Consider the following 21,698-nt stretch of genomic DNA (forward strand, 5'->3'; position numbering starts at 1 on the left):
AACTTTATTAGAAAAAGAAAAACAACACTACTGTAATCCAAGCAATAAAAATATTATCCCTAAAGCTACTCTACCCCACACTCTGCTTCTCTGTACTGTGTCTACCTATTACCTCATCCTTCTTCCTAGCTTCCTGTGACAGTCTGAGAGAAACAGTGCACATCCATTGGATAGCAAGACCAAATTTTGACCCTTAAGGAGTAAATGTTATGGTTTAATTTCCAGCAAAAATGCACACACGTTTTAAAGCAGAAAAACAATAAGCTTTTCCAGTTTTGATGATGCCTGACAGTTTCTTATTCCTCATAGCTCCTGTATTAAATATCTGACTGGGAATGTATGAGTAAAGCATGTCTGGGTTCGCTAACGAGCTGATGGATTTTATTAATCTTGAATTTTGCATACGCCAATTGTTTTATAATTGTAGCGAGATCTGTAAGGTAATTAGACACGCTCTCTTAATTTTTGTTACACTGTAAGCTGCATGATAGGATTCTTAGCAGTTATTTAGTTTTCTATATGGATGAAACTGGATACCTGGCTCTTACAATAGACCCCCCCTGACAGTTTTGTAGGATCAGATCTTAAGATTCTGCTATAGTTACATTTTCTTCCCTTGATATATTTTTCTAATTACTTAATTCATAGTGCAACATCCCTCATTTAATAGTCCCTTCTTATGGTAATTTTTTTTCTAATTGGAAACTATTATTGAAAATAGAGGAAAAGAGCAATTTGATATTATGGAACCTAAAAGGAAATACTATTTTCCCCTTCTGTTTCTATTTTTCTTTAATATGCTTACTAATCTATATAAAATGATACATTAAATAATGAAGAATACTAAACAAATAATTTCTCATTAAATATTAGGAAGCTTGCATTTGTGTATAGGTGTTTATAATAGAATATATATACAGTAGAGAAATAGAGTGCAATGTTTTGCAAATTAAATACAAAATAAGCTTATCTGGTTTCCAAAGTTTTCGGCACATAAGCAATTCTTTAGGGGTTTCCTAAAATACCAAAAGATGACAAAAATAAAAATGAATGCTGAGTTTATGGCAAATACTCCCTGGAATTGCTAAATCACCTTTCCATTCTCAATAATGTGAGTCCAAGACCTCAAATCCATATGAAATTTTGAAACAATCAATCACTGTAGCAGCAACTGATTGCAGAAAACATGATTTCAAAATCAATTTGTCATGCTCCAATATGGATTTAATGGTTTATTTTTTTTTGACATTTCTCATTTGCTAAGTGCAGGTATGCTGCAGTAATTGCCCTATCCTGCATTTACAAACCAAGATGCTGGGAGGCAGAAATGGTTTTGAATTTGTACTGGATATGGAATTACCTGATAATGTTTTAATCTGATCAGTTTCCCAGCACCACAAAAGAAATATATACGCCATCCGATTTCTATGGCGAGACCTTTTGGATGTCCAGTTCACATCACAAGAAATCCTAGGGGATGGCTTTGACAACACAAATGCCTTATATGGCCTGCCTGTAGAAAAGAAACATGAAGATGAGCTTTAAAATGTTAAATTACATAAAGGAAAGGGTTGGATTTTGATTCTGTTTATGCAATGGGGGCACACACAGGCTGGTTCAAACACTTCCTTATTTAAAGTCCTAATTTGTGGGAGAACAGTTTTTTTATTTTAGTGGGAAGAATTTATTTTTACTGCTTTGATATCGTAAATTGAGGAGGCGGCAGCCAATTTGGTGGCAGCTATTTGGAGGGAAGTGGCCAGTCATTAGTATGAAGTTGTAGAAGATTCAGGGAGTGCTGTTAGTGACCGTCCTGCTTCCAGGAAAACTCCTCTGTGAGTTACTCATCACAGAGTTAAGTTTAAGTAATCCAGAAGGAGTGATGAGAAAGTGGAGGACCTGTGTGCCTTCAAGCAGCATGTGGGAGTTCAGCCTAATAACTTGGCTGTCTCTGATGGTTTACGCTGTTAAAAGCCATGCCTAAAATGTTTGAATGTGGGTGCTTAAAACTAGTTACTGGGTTAAGTGTCCTGATTTTCAAGAGTGCTGAACATCCCAAGCCCTGTTTTAATGGTAATCGAGGGTGCTCAGTGCAGTTTGTAGGGTTAGGGCCTACATCTGTTTCCAGAAGCTCCTTTATGAAGAATAAAACCTAAATTTATTGCATTATTTAAAAACCAACATCTATCTGGCACTATTTCACATGATTTGTTCCTGGCTGTGCGGCTGGTTTCTCTTTGATGGCCCCAGGCCATTCTTGGTGAAGTGAGTGTACTTCACAGGATGTTCACTTGATGGCTATCAGACAATATCTCAGAAGAGGAGGAAAGAACAGCAGCCAAATGGTTGGTGCTGAACACGATATGCTTTTGAAATGCTCTTGAGAATTTGTCCCCAGCCATCACCTACTCCTCCCCTTTGCACAAACATGCACTCAAGATTCTCCAGAAATCATGTTGTCTATTTATTATTTAGTTCAGTTTATAAATAACTATAACGAATAAGTTCCTATCCCACACTCCAGGTGTCTTTTAGGAAATTTTACACAAAACACCATATACAGAAATTTAGCAGCATATCCGCTCCCCATATCATGACATATCCAACAACAACAAAATAATCTACGAATACCTTGGTCTCCCCAATCCTCAGTCATTTCCCACTTCCCTGATTCCTAAAAAAATATACAAACCTTATATGTTGCCCTCAAAGTCAAGAAATTCCAGCTCTCTTGTATCTTGGAGGGGAGTGAAATCCACAGCTGAGGGGCTCACATGAAGACCACTCTACCAGGAAGTTAAGCAGGTACTGAAGAACTTAACTAAAGTATATAGGTATGGGCTTAAGAACATGCTTAACCTTTTTGCTAAATCACTTATTACTTATTACTATATTATTATTATTACTTATTACTATACACTTATCACTTATTACTATTACTATACACTATTACTATACATTATTACTTATTACTATACACTTATCACTTATTACTTATTACTATAAACCCTGCCTTATCTTTTCTGTGCTCAGTGATAGAGTGCCATATCCAGTTATCTTAGTAATTACTAGTCTATCTTCACAGAATGACCTTCTGCATTTTGTTTTGTTTCACCTGGATGTAGCATCCCATGTTCAAATTAATCCCTGCTATAACTTCATTGAAGGCAATGAAATTACACCAGGTTTGAATATGCCCTTAAACTGTCCAATTAAGCAACTGTTCCCATGGTATTAAAGTACCAGCTTTAAAACAGTGAGTGCTTTGCTAGGGAGCAGTCAGACCAGTTCTCCATCCTGTTCTAGGTCCCTTATTTTGAGAGTAATGTGAATTTGCTATCCTACAAAATCATGTGTTGTTACTCTGCTCACATCTAGGCTTTCTTCAGTTCTGGTTGTTTAGGAAATACTGTTCTAAAGGCACTGTATGACTTGAAAATATGTGAGAAGGTCTCTTCCTGATCTCTCTTGGGACTATATAACAGAGTCTCAGATGTGCTGTTTAGAATGCTCTAGCTCAGTAATCTGATTGTGGGCTGAGAGACATTTTGCTGACGTTGATTATCCTCATGCATGGCCTGCTGCAGCTTCCAATGGCCATGGTTCACCATTACGGGCCAATGGGAGTTGCAGGAAGTGGCAAGCCACAGGGACATGCAAAATGCTGAAACATTAGTATTATATTGAAGCAAACCAAAGGCCCTGCCCTATATTCCTCAGGCATCCAAGTATCCCACTGACACAACAATGTTTCGGTTTTTGTAATTTTATTACAAAAATTATTTTTTTAACCTAAACAAATTTGCATTTTTCTATGGCTCAGTCTTCATGTGAGTACCAAAGAAATCATCCTAGTTAAATTAATTCCATCTTACTTTAATTTTCCACCTCAAATCACAATTAATCAATATTGTTCACATCCCTTTATTTCTTTGGTTATATTTTATTAAACTAAGCCTGATGTTTTGCATAGATGGGCTAAAACACTGACATAGACTAATATTGTTCATGTTTCATTCACCCTGGGCTGTGAATAATAACTTTCCAGCAGAACAGAGTAGCAATTCATTTGATAAATAATTGAAAGCAAAATATGTTGCATTTGGGGGCATGCTTATGTGAAAAATTGTGAAGGGAAAATTGGCAAATTAATGCAGAAGTGTCAAATCAGGCTGCTGATCATGCACAGCAGCAGAAAATTATGGATTCAGATTGTAAGATTTTTGCGGCAGGGATGTCTTCTCATGTTTGTACAGTGACTTATAATGGGGCCCTGATCTATGACTTGGATCTGGGTGTGGTATTGGCATACAAATAAGCTTTTGTATGAGAGACATATTATCTATTTATTGGGAATATTTGGGTAAAAGTCTTTGGACATAAAAGTTCTTATCTTTGAGAAGGTTCTGGAAAGTTCTCATATTACCTGAACTTGGCTTACTTCTTGGAATTTAATACGTCTTTTATGATTATGTGGTAAACTTGTGAATCACTGTAGCCCATTGGCATATGCATTGTATTATTTGGAAAGAAGAATCCTCATTTTTCTCCACAAAATATTACCTAATCCAAAAGGCTAATAAATACCATATCCCATATCCAGAGTATGTGTTAGGGCTTCTTAAATTATGTAAAAGGTCTTACATAATTTACTTGCATAACCTCTTATTACTCATGATATGGCTTGTCAAGGTTTTAGCTCCAGATTGAATTAGCACCTATAAAATGTATAGATCTCAGTTCTTCATTCTGATTGGCTAGGGATGCCAAGAATACTGGTTCAGAATGAAGCTGAGACTTATTTAAAACAGGTTATAGTAATGATTTGTTTCATAGGTACAGTATTACACCAGTGCTGTGATAAACTATAGCTAATTAGTCCTAGCAGACATATTTGTGTAATAATGCTGAAGAAAGAGGAGAAGCCAGCAACAGGAACTTATAGCAATACTGAAAATATCAAATGGAAGTAAAAAAATTGCAAAGGAATATTTTCAGTTAGGTATACTGCTTAATTGAGTCACACGAGAATAAAACACATGTAACCTGATATTGTACGAAACCTTTGCAGTCTTACATCAAACTTCTAGAAACATAAGCATTTCAAAAAGGAGAGAACAACACATGAAAACTACCAATTTTGCATTGTAGTGGAATCTTAAATATCCAAACTTCAATTGTCTAAAGTTTCCAATTAGCCAAATCAGGGTCATCTTATCAGGCAGCTATAAATTACATGGAAAATCATTATCAGAAATCTTGGGTTTCAAAACATATTTATTGTCTATGATAATCGGATAATTAAGGTCACAAAGATTTCCAAAAAGATAATAGGCCATTTTTATCCTGTGATGTAACACAGTTGTCTGCAGTGCATGTAAATGGAGATCATAGAATCATAGAATCATAGACTTTAAGGTCAGAAGGGACTATTATGATCATCTAGTCTGATCTCCTACACAACGAAGGCCACGGAATCTCATGCACCAACTCCTGTAACAAACCCCTAACTTATGTCTGAGCTACTGAAGTCCTCAAATCGTGGTTTAAAAACTTCAAGGTTCAGAGAGTCCTCCAGGAAGTGACCCGTGCCCCATGCGACGCTGCAGAGAAGGCGAAAAACCCCCAGGGCCTCTGCCAATCTGCCCTGGGGGGAAATTCCCTCCCAACCCCAAATATTGCGATCAGCTAAACCCTGAGCATGTGGCAAGACTCACCAGCCAGACACCCAGGAAAGAATTCTCTATAGTAACTCAGATCCCACCCCATCTAACATCCCATCACAGACCATTGGGCATATCTACCGCTAGTAGTTGAAGATCAATTAATTGCCAAAATTAGGCTATTCCATCATATCATCTCCTCCATATACTTATCAAGCTTTGTCTTGAAGCCAGATGTGTCATTTGCCCCCACTGCTTCCCTTGGAAGGCTGTTTCAGAACTTCACTCCTCTGATGGTTAGAAACCTTCGTCTAATTTCAAGTCTAAACTTCCTGATGGCCACATTGTTCTTGTTCTTGTGTCCACATTGGTACTGAGCTTAAATAATTCTTCTCCCTCCATGGTATTTACCCCTCTGATATAGTTATAGATAGCAATCGTATCTCCTCCCAGCCTTCTTTTAGTTAGGCTAAACAAGCCAAGCTCATTGAGTCTGCTTTTATAAGACAGGTTTTCCATTCCTCGGCTCATCCTAGTAGCCCTTCTCTGTACCTGTTCCAGTTTGAATTTATCCTTCTTAAACGTGGGAGACCAGAACTGCACACAATATTCCAGATGAGGTCTCACCAGTGCCTTGTATAATGGTACTAACACCTCCTTATCTCTACTGGAAATACCTCGCCTGATGCATCCCAAGACTGCATTAGCTTTTTTGACGGCCATTTCACATTGGCGGTTCATAGTCATCCTGTGATCAACCAGTACTCCGAGTTCCTTCTCCTCCTCTGTTACTTCCAAGTAATGTGTTCCTAGTTTATAACAGAAATTCTTATTAATCCCTAAATGCAAGACCTTACACTTTTCACTATTAAATTTCATCCTGTTGCTATTACTCCTGTTTACAAGGTCATCCAGATCTTCCGGTAGGGTATCCCTGTCCTTCTCTAAATTGGCAATACCTCCCAGCTTTGTGTCATCCGTAAACTTTATTAGCACATTCCCGCTTTTTGTGCCAAAGCCAGTAATAAAAAGATTAAATAAGATTTGTCCCAAAACCAATCCCTGAGGAACTCCACTAGTAACCTCCTTCCAGTCTGACAGTTCACCTTTCAGTGTGACTCGCTGTAGTCTCCCCTTTAACCAGTTCCTTATCAACCTTTCAGTTTTCATATTGACCCCCACCCTTTCCAATTTAGCTAATAATTCTCCATGTGGAACCGTATCAAATGCCTTACTGAAATCAAGGTAAATTAGATCTACTGCATTCCCTTTGTCTAAAAAATCTGTTACCTTCTCAAAGAAGGAGATCAGGTTGGTTTGACACGATCTACCTTTTGTAAAGCCATGTTGTATTTTGTCCCAATTACCATTGACCTCAATGTCCTTAACTACTTTCTCCTTCAAAATTTTTTCCAAGACCTTGCATACTACAGATGTCAAACTAACAGGCCTGTAGTTACCCGGATCGCTTTTTTTACCTTTCTTAAAAATAGGAACTATGTTAGCAATTCTCCAGTCATATGGTACAGCCCCTGAGTTTACACATTCATTAAAAATTCTTGCTAATGGGCTTGCAATTTCATGTGCCAGTTCCTTTAATATTCTTGGATGAAGATTATCCAGGCCCCCCGATTTAGTCCCATTAAGCTGTTCGAGTTTGGCTTCTACCTCGGATGTGGTAATATCTACCGCCATATCCTCATTCCCATTTGTTGTCCTACCATTATCCCTAAGCTCCTCATTAGCCTCGTTAAAGACTGAGGCAAAGCATTTGTTTAGATATTGGGTCATGCCTAGATTATCCTTAACCTCCACTCCATCTTCAGTGTTTAACGGTCCCACTTCGTCTTTTTTGTTTTCTTCTTATTTATATGGCTTTAGAACCTTTTACTATTGGTTTTAATTCCCTTTGCAAGGTCCAACTCTACATGACTTTTGGCCTTTCTCACTTTATCCCTACATGTTTTGACCTCAGTAAAGTACCTTTCCTTGCTAATCCCTCCCATCTTCCACTCCTTGTAGGCTTTCTGCTTTTTCTTAATCACCTCTCTGAGATGCTTGCTCATCCAGCTTGGTCTACAACTCCTGCTTGTGAATATTTTCCCTTTTCTTGGTATACAGGTTTCTGATAGTTTCTGCAACTTTGACTTGAAGTAATTCCAGGCCTCCTCTGCCTTTAGATCCACATGAATTATCTCAAAAGTTTTCTTGTCTAGAAAGAGCAAAATCTAGGATTTCACATACACAAATGTTCCAGTGACAGAAGGATGTGCAGCCATATGATGCTGTTCTGTGTCCCTATGTTCAAACTCTGGACTCAGAGTACTCTGAGCTTCTCCAACATATCCATCTTCTTGTTCTGTTCTAGTTTATACAGGTTCTTGTGCTCAGGGGCAGCTCTACCAATTTTGCTGCCCCAAGCAGCCGCCGCCGAATTGCCGCCGCGCCCCGAAGAGCAGCAGAGCTGCCGCCGAATTGCCGCAGCGGGACACGGACTGCCACCCTATTCTCAATGCCGCCCCAAGCACCTGCTTCAAAAGCTGGTGCCTGGAGCCGGCCCTGCTTGTGCTGCTTTTATCACTGTAGAATCTGAGTACCTTTTAGTAGTCCTTTATATGATATAACTAACATCTTGTTGAGCAGAGTTAGTGAAGAAGTGCTAACAAATGCTGTTGCTAATAATTCAATGCTTTTTCCTTTTAGGAAAACATCTCTAAGAAAAAGGCAAAGAATAGCACTGTCCAGGCTATCTACATGGAAGGTAAAGAGTCTACATCTCTTTCTGAATAAAGTAGGGAAACAACTTGGGTGTTCTATCTCCATGAATCAATAAAACTAACTCTAGTATCCAAAGGTGCATCTGATCTCTGGAGCTCACCAGTGTATGGTCAGAGTACACCATCCTCCTTGACTTCGCCTGTACTGGCAGGAAAATACACCTGTACCAGGAGATTTCACAGAGACTGGAGGAGGTGGGAATTAGGTGGACTCTGTCCCAGTGCTGGGAGTTCATGAAGCACCTCAGGCACCTGTACTGGAGTGTGAAGGTCTCTTAACAGTTTCTCTGGGAGGGGACCTAGCAATTGCCCCTGCTATGATGAGCTGGACTTGGTGTTCTTCAGGCTGTGACTACTGAACATGAATTCATAACCCCCTCCTTGACCCTGCTGGCCTCATTGCACAGCAGGATCCTCATGAGGGGCAGGGCAAGGAGGCAGGAGGATCCTGGGACGAAGTCCCGGAGGAAACCCCTGGGGACCTGGAAGAAGAGGAGCATGTTACTCTGCACCTCTCTCTGATGGACCTTGTTGAGGTTGCCCCCTCTGAGGAGCCTGAGGAGGAGCCCGAGTGGCGGCAGGAACCAGAATCTGAGGCTGGTAAATTACAATTTATCCCGCCCCAGAAATATCCCCTGACTCTGGAGTTACATGCCTGAAGCCAACCCCCTCAACACACCACCACTTCACCTTGACATGGTTCACGAGCAAGCCAGGGCTGTAAATCATTGGTTGTATTGAAACCCCATGAACCACTATAAAGCATTAAGTGGAAGCTGTAACAGAGTATTAACAAGCAATCCCTGTGCCCCTAGGTCTGTTCATTTGTCAGTCAGCAATCTGAACAGTGATTGTCCCTGGGCCAGGCCGACCAGGGGGAAAGGAAGGAAGGGAGAAGGCAGGTCCTGAAAGGGCCCAGGTGGGGAAAGAACAGTTTTATGATGTATGGTTGTACAAAGACCCCAAACCACCCTCTCCCGCCACTTTTCTTCCCCTTGCAAATGGGATCTGTGTGGGAAGGGGGCAGGGATGGTTGGGGGCTTGGATGCAGGTCTGGGAAGGGAAAGGAAATATTTTGTTTGTCTGAGGAAAGTCAGGGCAGTTTGTTTTCCCTGTGACCACTGGAAATATTTATTACCATTCCCAGTCCCTGGTGTGCGACTTCTCCTCTTGCAATGGAATGCTAAACTGTATTGTACTGTTCAGCCACTAGGTGATACTGTGTGTAAAATACCTTATTTAAACAAACCTCAGCCGTATCTGGCAGAGCATTAAAGGAACTTATGATTAGGGCCCTACCAAATTCATGGTCCATTCTGGTCAATTTTACGGCCATAGGATTTGAAAATTAGTCAATTTCACATTTTCAGATGTTTACATCTGAAATTTCAAGGTGCTGTAACTGTGGGGGTCCCAACCCAAAGAGAGGTTGGGGGTGTGTGTGTCACAAAGCAGTTGTAGGGGAGTCATGGGATTGCCACCCTAACTTCTGTGCTGCCTTCAGAGCTGGGCTCTAAAGGTAGCAGTCGTGAAGCTTCCTGCAGCTGCAGGAGGTTCCTGGAGGTGGATCTGATCCCCTCCTGTGCTTCTATGAGCACCCCAGCCTGGGGCTCCAACTGCTAGTCCCGGCTGGGCTGGGGCGGGACAGGACTTGCTCTTCCCCTGCACGGCCACTCTCAGGGGGGAGATCAGACCCACCTCTGAATACCTCCCCTTGCTTCAGGAAGCTCTGGAGCTGGGCAGCCTTGGAGATTCCGGCAGCAGGGGGAGGTCCCTGGAGGTGGATCTGATCTCCCCCCAAGACTGGCCGTGTAGTGCAGGGGAAGAGCAAGTTCTGTCCCTCCCCAACCCAGGGACTAGGAACTGGAGCCCAGGGAACATTAGGAGTTCCCAGCTGAGGCGCCCCAGCCCTGCCTCTTCTCACCCCTCCAATAGCTAGATTTAATGGGGGAGGGCTTATTTCACGGTCTGTGAAAACGTTTTTCATGGCCGTGAATTTGGTAGGGCCCAAATGAACGATGAACACATCTGGTGTATATAAGCACACTCTGTGACCAGTCCATGTCTGGTACAGGAGCATGAAATAGTGTCAGGAGTAAACTAAGAATAGAAAGAGTGGGAACAGCAACAAAGACTGAAGAGAGAAGCAACACAGCAACAAAAGGTTACAGAATCTTTTCAAAATGCCACTCTTCAGTGCTCCAGAGAACTTCAGTTTTTCCAAACTTTCAGAATAGACAGACTGGAAACAATATTTTGCTTTGCTATCAAGCTGCACAAAGAAACTGGAGATATACAGGTGTCATTTTTAATTTATGCTATAGGGAAGCAAGCAGAGCATATCTTTAAATCCCTTGACTTTACTGAAGACAAAGATGACTATGAAAGTGGTCTGGCTATGTTTGATGCATACTTTATATCTCAGGGAAATGTGGTTTATGAAAGAACATGTTTCCACCAGACAATTCAAAAACCAGGGGGAAATGTTTTATAAGAGCTCTGCATATGTTGGGTGAAAACTGTGATTTTGACAATGCAAAACATGAAAATATCAGACAAGCTTATTATTGTGTTAACACATAAAAACATTTCACAGCAGCTACAACTGTGGAGAAATTTAACCCTAGCCACAGCTATATAGACAGCAAAACAGACAAAATAAGTCAAACAATAGATCAAGAGGCAAGAGCAACTTGAAAAACCTGAAACTACCTTAGAAGCTATAAATAGACACTTGAGTGTTAAAAGTCATTATCATAAAACTCCAAGGCTAAGAGGCACAAAATCCTACATGTACAGGATGTGGAAAGAATCATATCCCAAGAGATGACACATGTCCAGGGTGTAATACATGCATGAAATAGATATTTTGCAGCTGTTTGCTGCACCAAAGCAGTCAGAGAATTGACTCTTATTACAAACGATCAAGAACCATTGTTTCTGGGATCTATCACTTGTGATGATATAGAGCTTGCCTGGAATATTCATGGCAAAACTATTGACTTTAAAATTGAATCAAGAGCTGACATCACAGTCATCTCAGAATGGATTTACAGTCACCTTCAACCCCTCCCAGAGCTGAGTCACTTGACACAGCTTTGACTAGCCCTGAAGGTATTCTGAATTGCAAGGGCCAGTTCATCATAGAAACAACTTACCAAAACTAAAGCTATGCATTCAGAGTGCATGTGATCAAAGACCAATAACCTTCTCAGTTACAGCATGGCAGCCACGATGGGCCCAGTGAGAATGGAGGAAGAACTGGATTGAGGATTTGATGACAGTGGACTTTTGAAAGGAGATCCAGTACAAATCAACTTAAGAGAATGCTGGAACATGCAGTGTGCAAGCATCCCTACCAGAGAGACCTTGTAATGGGCGAGCTGCAATTTAAGTGAATTCAAAGGACATCATTACGTAGTCATTAGGGACTATTTTTCCAGGTATATAGAAATAATGTACTTGAAAGACATAACATGTTCCTGAGATCTGAGCTGAGCACTTTCAGTTCTCCCATGAACAGTATTGATCAGCACTGAAGAAACTGAAGTGATTTTTTTGCTCACTTTGGCATTCCAGAACAACTAGTGACAGACAATGGACCAAAATTTGTTTGAAATGACTTAAATTCTGCTGCAGTGAAATATGATTTTGATCTTATTACTAACAGCCCACATTACCCACAAGTGAATGGAGAGGCTGAAAGAGCTGTACAAACAGCCAAGAAAATGGTACAGCAAGAAGATCCATTCCTTGCTCTTCTGAGTTACGAACTAACACCAATAGCAGTTACTGGATATAGTCCAGCACAACTCCCAGTGCAAAGACAACTCAGAACTACTGTTCCCACTTTGGAAAAGAATCTCTCTCTAAAGTGGCCAGACATGTAGAGAGTGGCCAAATCAGATCAACAGGCAAAAAAAGCCTACAAATACTTTTGCAACAGATGTTATTCAGAGAACTGCCAGGTCTAGAACCTGGCGACTATATTTCTGTCAAATTGAATGGAGAAAAAGAATTGACAACTCCAGCTATCATAAAGAAAAAGAATGCAGTGCCCCAATCATATGTGACTTGGACCAAAAGGGGAGAGTTCACCAGAAACTGTCGACATCTACAGTTTGTTCCTTGGAAAGAACAATCAACAGAACAAACTCTGTTCATGGCAGATGCTGAATAAGAAGACGACGACTCCAGGATTCCAAACCGAACACAGCTGGTAGTTGCAACTAATGGATGGCCAGATGATTAAGTTGTTATGTGTTTGGGTCATGGAATGAGAAAACCAGTAGTTTTCAGACGCTTAACAGCCTGATACATACTGAATCTCAAAGGCAGTGTGATGGTATAAATATTTTAAATGGCAGGAATGTAGAATTTAAAGGGGGAGAGGTAATGGAATGCTAAACTGCATTGTACAGTTCAGCCACTAAGTGGCACGGTGTATAATATCTTATTTAAATGAATTTCAGCTATATCTGACAGAGCATTAAAGGATCTTGTGATTAAGGGTAAGCTTTTGTCACGGTTATTTTTAGTAAAAGTCACGGGCAGGTCATGGACAATAAACAAAACTTCACGGGAGCCTGTGACCTGACCCTGACTTTTACTAAAAATAACTGTGACAAAATGGGGAGGGAGGGGGGTTGAGCACCAACTTCTGCTGGGGCTCTGCCCCTCTCCCTCCCCCCCGCCACTGCCCACAGTGGCTGAGAGCACTGGATTCCCCCCCACTGCCTGCAGTGGTTTGGAGTTGCGAGGCCCATGTCTGGGAGCTCCGGGTTCTGCTCGCAGTGCTCAGAGCTGAGGGGGTCCCCCACAGCCCATGGCAGCTACGAAGGTGAAGTATCCACTTTGAAAACACAGTGCTGGTCCCTTGGCAGTGTAGAGATGACTGGGTTGTGGTGTTAATCCAGAAATTCAGGGAAGAAAATACACTTGCAGTGCTACTCTGTTTCCCTCACCCTTTCAATGCTGTTTGCTGGACACAGGAGCCGGACTTTCTGGCAATGCAGAAGGGGGGTGTTAGGAGGTGGGTGGATGTTTTCTGTGGTTCTTTGTTCCTCTTCCATGGAAATTCCATCTGCTAGTGTAGAATACAGTCAATTTCCTCTCAAATTGCCATCTAGCCCTATAAGCATAATTCAGTACATTTTTGGTGTAGCAGAAATTCAAATTGGTTCTTCAGATTTAATGGCAGGGCAAATGTACCTGGCCCACCTTCATAGCTCACCAAATCACTCCACTCAGCAATATGTAGAAGAAAGATGGCCGGGTGTCCTGCAGAGTACTGGAAAGTGCCTTCTTTTTTCCATTCTGGTACCTTCAAAACTGCTATGTTCTCCAAGGGATGGCCAGCCTTTAAAGAACAGAAAGGTGACTTGGTAACATTACCCCTGAAGGAACCAAAGCCCACCCCAGTGGTCCATCCATGCACTGTAAACATTGCAATGTTTTAATAAAAGTAATGCCAGTATCTTACCATTTTGAGCCTCAGCTCCTTGCTCGTGGGCTGCGAAAATAATTTGATTGAAGGAAACTGTAACAGCTGCATTCCTATGATTTGAAAAAGTGTCAGCATTGTGGCCTTTGCCAGCAAAATTGCATGATATGGGTGGATTTAGGTACTTTCCAAGGAAAAATGAAATATAATGCTACCCTTGTGTTTGACTTGCCAGGACATTCTGATGCCAAGGGGGAACCTTTTCCACCGGGAGGGCAGCAGCGGCACCAAAGAGATAGCAAAGGAAGACTCTGGAGGACTCTGGAGGACCTGTTTGTTGGCAGAGACAGAAGAAGTCAGCAGCAGATGAACTTACAGCAAGGGAGGAGCAGGCTCTTAGGCAGGATAAAGGATTCCTGGAAATGGAGAGACAGCACAAGCAACGGGAGCGTGCACAGAGGGAACAGGATCATACACTCATGCAATCCCTGGTAGAACATTTTCAGGGTCTGCCTGCTGCTGTGGCCATTGCCCCTCTGTGGGAACAGGCAACACTTCCTCCTTCTCCAGGTGCCTTCTCAGACTGCTGCTGAAGTAGTGAATCCCACATTCCCCCTTACTGGGGAGGAGCATGCTAGGCGCCGGACACCACTTTCTCCAAAGTCCCTCTCAGGGAACCCCCCAGAGCATTCAGGAGCCTGATGAGCCTGATCTAGTCCCTATAACATGGTCTGTATTCAGCCCCTAAACCCCACACAGAACAAGTTCACGTTTTTTCCCTGCACACTATTCCACAACCGTTCCCCCTCCATCAGGGTGAGAGGGAGGGGAAGGACACAGAAACTTGTCCACAGAAAGTAATGTTTGCCTACTTCTGAGAGAATCTGGCCTTTTTCCTTTCTTTTGGTTCATTCGTTCCTGTTACAAACAAGTCTAGTTCTATATTCCATGTATGTACTGTTCACTTCACTTGTGTGTGCAACTTGTTTTCCAAGTATGATCAGTATGATACTTCCCAGAAGATTGGGATGAGGTAGCAGGATTCACAGCCCATGAATGTGATTTCTTTAAAAGTCTGGTGCTGTGGAAATGTGAACAATTCCATCCATCTCACAACCCTTTCCCAAACCTCTCCCCCAGCCATGAGTTTACTTATTTTTGTTTAAAAGGGTTCATGGTTCATGACAATAAAGTAAGCTGTGCACTAACTGTTGCTGTCCAAAGCACCACAATGAAAAACAGAATTTACTGAAAAGTTGTTGTCTTTGTTAGTAATTAAATGACAACACAAAGGAAACAAAACTAAACTAACAGTGAAGATATCTGCCACCGAGTGGTGCTTTAATGACTCCCGTCCCCACCAAACAGTTACCACTGGCACAACCATCATGGGAGTACTTGTGCTTTGGGAGTAACCATGCATAACACCTGACAAGTGTGGTGAGCCATGCTGTCAGAAATAAGTGTGAAGAAGACAAGTGTGAAGTCCCTCCCAAAACCATACAGAACTGTTTAATTACATTAACATTGCTTAAGTGCACCGCATAAACCAATGTGAAACAGAATAGTTAAACATGTAACAAAAACATTGGTCAATGATGGCATTAAAGTGTATGAACAGTCACCACAGCACAAAACCATGGCCAAGGTGGTTAATCTTGAGGGTCCTCCCTGCAGTTGTCGCCTTTCAGTTAGTACATTAATGTCAGCAGCAGGGGATCAAAACCCACCATCTTGCAACAGAAGTTTATGGTAATGCTCTTTTTTCAAGTAGCACCAGAGCATCATAATAGTGTCCCTCAGCACAGTCCTAATTCACCTTCTGGCTTCCTGTTGTTCCATGATGTATGAACACACAACATCAAGAATTTCCCTGGTTCACTGGAAACCAGGAGCTCTGTGCACATGTGTGGGATCTGACTGTTTGTATAGGCTCTGAAAAACAGATCTGTCCTGTGCCCATTTGCTGTGGAAGTATTCCCCTTTTGCTTCCCATACCTTATGGCAAAGCACAGAATGCCATGATAATCCAAATTGAGTTGGCCATATTGGCATCTGGACAGGTTCAGAAGCATCACCAACGGGCTATCAGCTGCCCAAAGGTCCACTTCTCCAACAGTCTGCAACTACTCAGTCTGTAGTTGATTTCCTTTTTCCCTGGGTCAGCAATGTCAGGATAAGCCTTCCTGAGCCACAAGAAGAGAGGGTATGTGAGGTCCCCCAGAATAAATGTCATCACAGAAATGCTGTACATAGTCATGTCGTTTCAGGGGAATAAAGTCCCTTCTTGCCACCTGCAGTACATTCCTGATCTTCTGAGCACCCTGGCGTCATGGACTTTTCCTGTGTCCAGCTGATCCCTGTGATCCACTAAGCCTTGCAGAACCAGTGAATAGTAACCTTTGCTGTTCACATATTCACTGGCCCCTTTTGGTAGGCAAAGTGTAGGCATGTATATTCTGTCAGTGGCCCTCACAGTTTGGAAACCCATCCTCTATAATTTCAGGGATTTGGGTTATAACAACCACACATGGACAGATCACAGCCTTGATGGCCTGGCAAACCTGTACAACCATTGCCCGAAGAGCTGACTTCCCAATCTTGAATTGGCTGGCAACTGACAGTAGCTGTCGGATTTTGCCACCTTCCACAGGGTGATAGCCACCTGCGTGTGCACTGGTATGGGTTTTCTAAATCAAGTGGTCTGCCGCGGAGGGTGGGCGCAAGATGCCAAGTGTGAAGGTCTGCTTCCTCATTCTGAAATTCTGTAGGCATATTTCAATAGTGATGTGGTCCCACTACACCATGCTGGTTGTCCAGGATCAGAAGTGGTGCTCCACCCATGGGCATACCATTGCAACCATGACGTTCAATGCCTCTGTTCCATGGGACTCAAGTGGATTTTCATCCCCCCCTTGAGTCAGTCATCTACATAATCTGAAATCTCTCTGGAGCGGTTCTGTCCAGTATCTGGTACTGCACTGCATTTGTCCAGCTAGCATAGGACTTGCTCTATGTTTCCAACACAGTTTGGCAGAAGAGAGAGATGACAGGGAGCAGTCATCATCAAATGTGTGAAGGTAGAGTACAGGTCCAGCAAAATTCAGCAAAGCAGTTTCTAGAGTGTCTCCTGTTTTGCACAGGACTCCGGGATACTGCCCCATAAATGTTAGCGCTAACATTGCATACTGAAAAGAATATATGCCTGTACACAGTGTATACCCATTCCCAGCACAATGTATGTACATACTCAACACAAGTACTGCGTAAACAGTTTAGCAGTACATGGACAAGTAACAGTATATACTTGCAAGTGTAGACATACCCCAAAATGTTGTCTGAGCTCTTGAGTATATAATTCATTTGCTCTCTGAAAAAAATCATTGCACTACCAGCCTCACCTCATAACTTGGTCAAACATTTTGATTTCTCAAGATTTCCATGGGCTAGACAACACAACCTTCTAGTTCATTCTGCAAAAGGTAGAATTACAATTATGTAGTCTATTAGGACCTAACTGCTGAAGACAACAGCCACCGGAGGGCAACAAAACACACCATACAGATGTTAGCGCTGGAGCTTGTATAATAGAATTTAGCCACCAGGGAGTGATGTGACCCCACAAGTGAGCTGGTTTAACATTTCATTGAGAAGAGGGCACTATGGCAGTATAGAAGTGAGTGCGTTGTGTCACTTTTATAAAAGGTTCCATTTCTTTGTTTAGCTAATTATTCCATTAACTAGGTTTGCCAACACAGTATTTCAAAAATGTGGCACAGAGCTCAGCTATCCTCAGTCTTGGTGCCCGGGGGGTTGCGGCAATGCCAAAGGGGGTCAGTCTCTCATGTGTGAGGAGCAGCAGGTAGTGTCTGAGGTCGGGGGTTGGCCTGGTGTTGGTGCCCAGAGATTGAAGGATATTGGTCTTCCCCAGTGAGGAGCAGGTGTCAATGCCCACTTAGGTTGGGTTGGGGGTGTCAGTCTCTCCTGGCAAGGAACAGGGATTGGTGCCTGGGAGGTGTTGGTGCTGGGGGAGGTGACCGGAAGGTGGGGCATTGAATTCTCCTGGTGAAGGACAGGGGTCAGTGCCCAGGGATGTGTGTTGGTCTCTCCTGTTGGGGGAGGGGTAGGGGTTCCTCTGCAGGGCTGAGCTAGGCAGGGTCTCTCTGTGGCAGGGTGTGGAGAGATGGCACTCACTCACTGTCCTGTCTATGCTCCTCCCCATTGGGTCCCGGTATGTCCCACTCCCGCAGCTAGGGCCCCGGCTCCCACTCCTGGGTGTGGGGAGCCTGCACAGTGCTGTGGAGAGCGTGTGTGGCTGTCTGTAAAGTGTGGCCAGTTAGGGACTGGAGAAAAGAGTTGCCCCCGCCAGGGAGAGCACAGCAGGAGCTGAGGAAAATTCTGTGCTGGGCCCTGGCTGAGTCACCGAGACACTGAAACACCTCTGCAGACACTGACACTCTCCCGCTGCCAGGGATTGGGCACCAACACCCTCCTCACCCCTAAGGACTGAGCATACCTCTAGTTGAAATACAGGATAAAAGGCATCCTGTACTGATTTAGTATGGGACAGGTGATTTTTTACTTGAGTAAGGGGCGTCCCTTAACACAGGAGTGTTGGCAACCCTACTCTTAACAATGATGCTAATTTATTACATTCACTTTAGGAAGCACAGTTTAAAACACACATGTAGATTGTATTTGTTTAACTCATGTTTAATTTGTTAAGCAGTCAACAATAGAGCTATTAGCTGGTGTTATCACATAACATCACTATTATTTAGACTGCAAGTTCTTTGGGGGCCAGGACTGTCTCTTTGTTCTGTGTTTGTACAGTGCCTAGTACAATGAGGTCCTGGTCCATGACAACTTCTCCTTGGCACTATTGTAATGCAAATAATAAGTCATAATAATATTCTAGTGACAGGTGCTTTAGCAGTGTAGATAGATATTTTTTGTACTGCATGTAAACTGACTTTGCCACTGTTTTCATCATTGATACGAACATTTTCTTGTGGTGCTTATATGGAAACCCCATTAATCTCTATCTATCCAGGTGTTTATAGTGCGCTCATTGCCATGGTATCCGAGTGCTTCAATAAGAGTAGCATGCACAATGAGAGGAGAATATACTCATCAGTGTCTAATACCTCTCAAGGTTATACATAGGGTATAGAACTTTAATGAGAACTTAATGAGACTTTTAGTACTTACTGATTAAGTGTATCTATTCTTTTGAGGATATGGATAAAACTGCTCAATGCTATTAAAGTTAGAGAAAAGTGAAGGTCCAGTATGTCATCCTCTGATGTCATTAATCATATTTATAAAGGGCATTCTGATGACAACAACCTGATCCATAACTACTGAACTACTGGGAGCATTACGGGTAGTAATCTGCTGAATGAATAGTAATTAATCACATTAACTACCATGACTGTTTTTGGTTCTCTCTGTCATATACTGTTTGTAGCGTAAGCCAACTGCAACAGAATTCAGAGTATGGTACTGTACTGTGTACATAGTTTTCATAGCACTTTATAGAATTCCTACTTTCCCGCACATGGAAAGACAGTGCCAGTCAGGCCCAAGCCAGGTTAAGAGGCATTGAGCAGTTGCAATGCTCCACAGAGAGAGAGGGCAAAACATATTTAGCCTAAGGGAGAACGTTTCCCTTAACTCTCCAGTGCACAGGGGTGCACATGCCAGCTGCTACCTCCCTTTTGTAATGTGCAGCCTGCTCTTTATTTGCACACAGTCCTGCTGCAATGGCTGATGCAACATAGAGGTAAAGTTACAGTCTTGTCTTCTGCCTCTTTTGGCATGCCAGTTGTCCATGGTGTAAAGCCGGAGCAGTCCCTTTGCAGGACCTGCAGTTCTTCCTGGATTTTATCTGGGCCACATAGGTGTGGGAAGGATCCTTTTGATCTCCCTCTGTGCTGTGCACATTCATAAGGGCTGAGCCTAATCTTTCCCAGTGTTTTATAGACATTTTTTTAACACAGAGTTTGGTTTTACAATGGGATTACTCACGAAAGTAAGGTACTACTCATTGTGAGTTGGGATGGAAGAACTTGAACCCATAATAAATTAAGTTCCAAACACTGAAATAACTATTGTTTCTGTATTTGATAATAAAAAGAGCAATGGTTAGCATTTGCCATTGAAAGTCAGTATACACCAAAAATTTCTTTACTGTGGGCCATGAGATATGATAGTATTCCCTTATGGCTAGAATAGGAACTCTGAGAGAGATTATGTGCTCTGCCTCTACCAGTATGTCTATACTGCAATTAAACACCCATGGTTGGCCTGTGTCAGCTGATGCAGACTTGCAGGGTTTGGGCTATGGGGCTGCTTAAGTGTAGTGTAGACATTTGGGCTCAGGCTGGAGCCCAGGCTCTGGGACCTTCCCCCGCTCCATAGGGTCTTGAGTGCCTGTGATCCTTCCACAGGAGGCACTGGGGATTTCTGCTGTGTCTCATATACCCAGCGTAAAAGGGCTGGAGTGGGGTGAAAATCTGACCATACGTGTTTGTAATTATGAGGCTGTATGATTAAAGGTGCCCATTTTAATCATTGATTTTATCACTATTATACCATTACCATACATCTCGTACAAAGTATTTCATGAATGGTATCAATAGAAAAGTTATGATTTGCTAAATAGGATTATACTATTTATATGCATGTATCATCTTTATGAATACAGCCTATGTGCTTGTATCTTAAATCTGTATTGTATTCCTGGGCGACACCCTCCAGATAGAATTTAGATCAAGGCTAGACACTTAGTTTGTAATGAAAGAGGTGCGCAGGCTCAAGAAATTAGTGGCTGGGGCTCAAGTAAATGCTTTACTTTCATAACTGACATGGCAAGCCCAGAGGTGCCAGGGCTATGAACTGCCAAGATTAGAGGTGCCGGAGCACATAGAAGAAATGGGCCATAGAAGAAACGCATCCCACCCGATAGCTTTGCCTGAGGCTGCCTCAGACAGCGAGGCACCAGTGGCCACCCCTGTGAGTCAGCAAACCATGTAAGGACATGTGATGTGCTCATGTGACCCTGGACTCCATCTTGGGCCAGTAACTTTCCACAAACAGGGGCTGTGGGCTTTGTTTGGGATAGTAAATTCCATGCACATGGCAGAGGATATAGAAAGACACTGGAGACATCTCCATTTTGTCTTCCTTTCCTGCTTCATTTCTCTGGACTGGCTTTCTAATGAGGAAGCTCTGAACAAGGACTGATGACCCCAATCTGTTTGGGTGAGTCCAGAGAGACTTTTGCAAGCCAGCAGTTTATTCCATCACTGCTATAAACCTGATACAAGGACTTTGCAACCATATGTATGTAGATGATCTATTAACCATTTATAACTCTCTCTTTAGTTAGTTTACTAAGGAATGGCTGATAGCATGATATTTGGGTAAGATCTGAGATTCATATTGACCCGGGGATATGTGTCTGATCCCTTGGGGTAGAAAGAAACTTACTTATGGTGAAATGGGTTTTCAATAACATCTCACTATATCAGACCTGTTTCAGAGTGGTAGCCGTGTTAGTCTGTATCAGCAAAAAGAACGAGGAGTACTTGTGGCGCCTTGGAGACTACAAATTTATTTGGGCATAAGCTTTCATGGGCTAAAACCCACTTCACCAGATGCATGCAGTGGAAAATACAGTAGGAAGATATATATATACACAGAACATGAAAAAATGGGTGTTGCCATACCAACTCTAACGAGACTAATCAATTAAGGTGGGCTATTATCAGCAGGAGAAAAAAAAACGTTTGTAGTGATAATCAGGATGGC

At 42.4% G+C, this 21,698-nt stretch overlaps 1 long non-coding RNA gene across 1 annotated transcript in view; it reads left to right on the top strand.

Moving 5' to 3' along the window:
• The window catches only part of LOC119566059, an 82,764-nt gene extending 68,036 nt beyond the window's left edge, over positions 1-14,728 (top strand). Inside the window, exons 3-4 of the long non-coding RNA XR_005225041.2 lie at positions 8,367-8,424; positions 14,119-14,728. This is a non-coding gene — a long non-coding RNA (uncharacterized LOC119566059). The remainder of the gene's footprint in view (positions 1-8,366; positions 8,425-14,118) is intronic.
• Positions 14,729-21,698: the final 6,970 nt, after the last annotated feature.

This window comes from Chelonia mydas, chromosome 1 (genome assembly GCF_015237465.2).
Source record: "Chelonia mydas isolate rCheMyd1 chromosome 1, rCheMyd1.pri.v2, whole genome shotgun sequence".
NCBI classification, from domain to species: Eukaryota; Metazoa; Chordata; order Testudines; family Cheloniidae; genus Chelonia; species Chelonia mydas.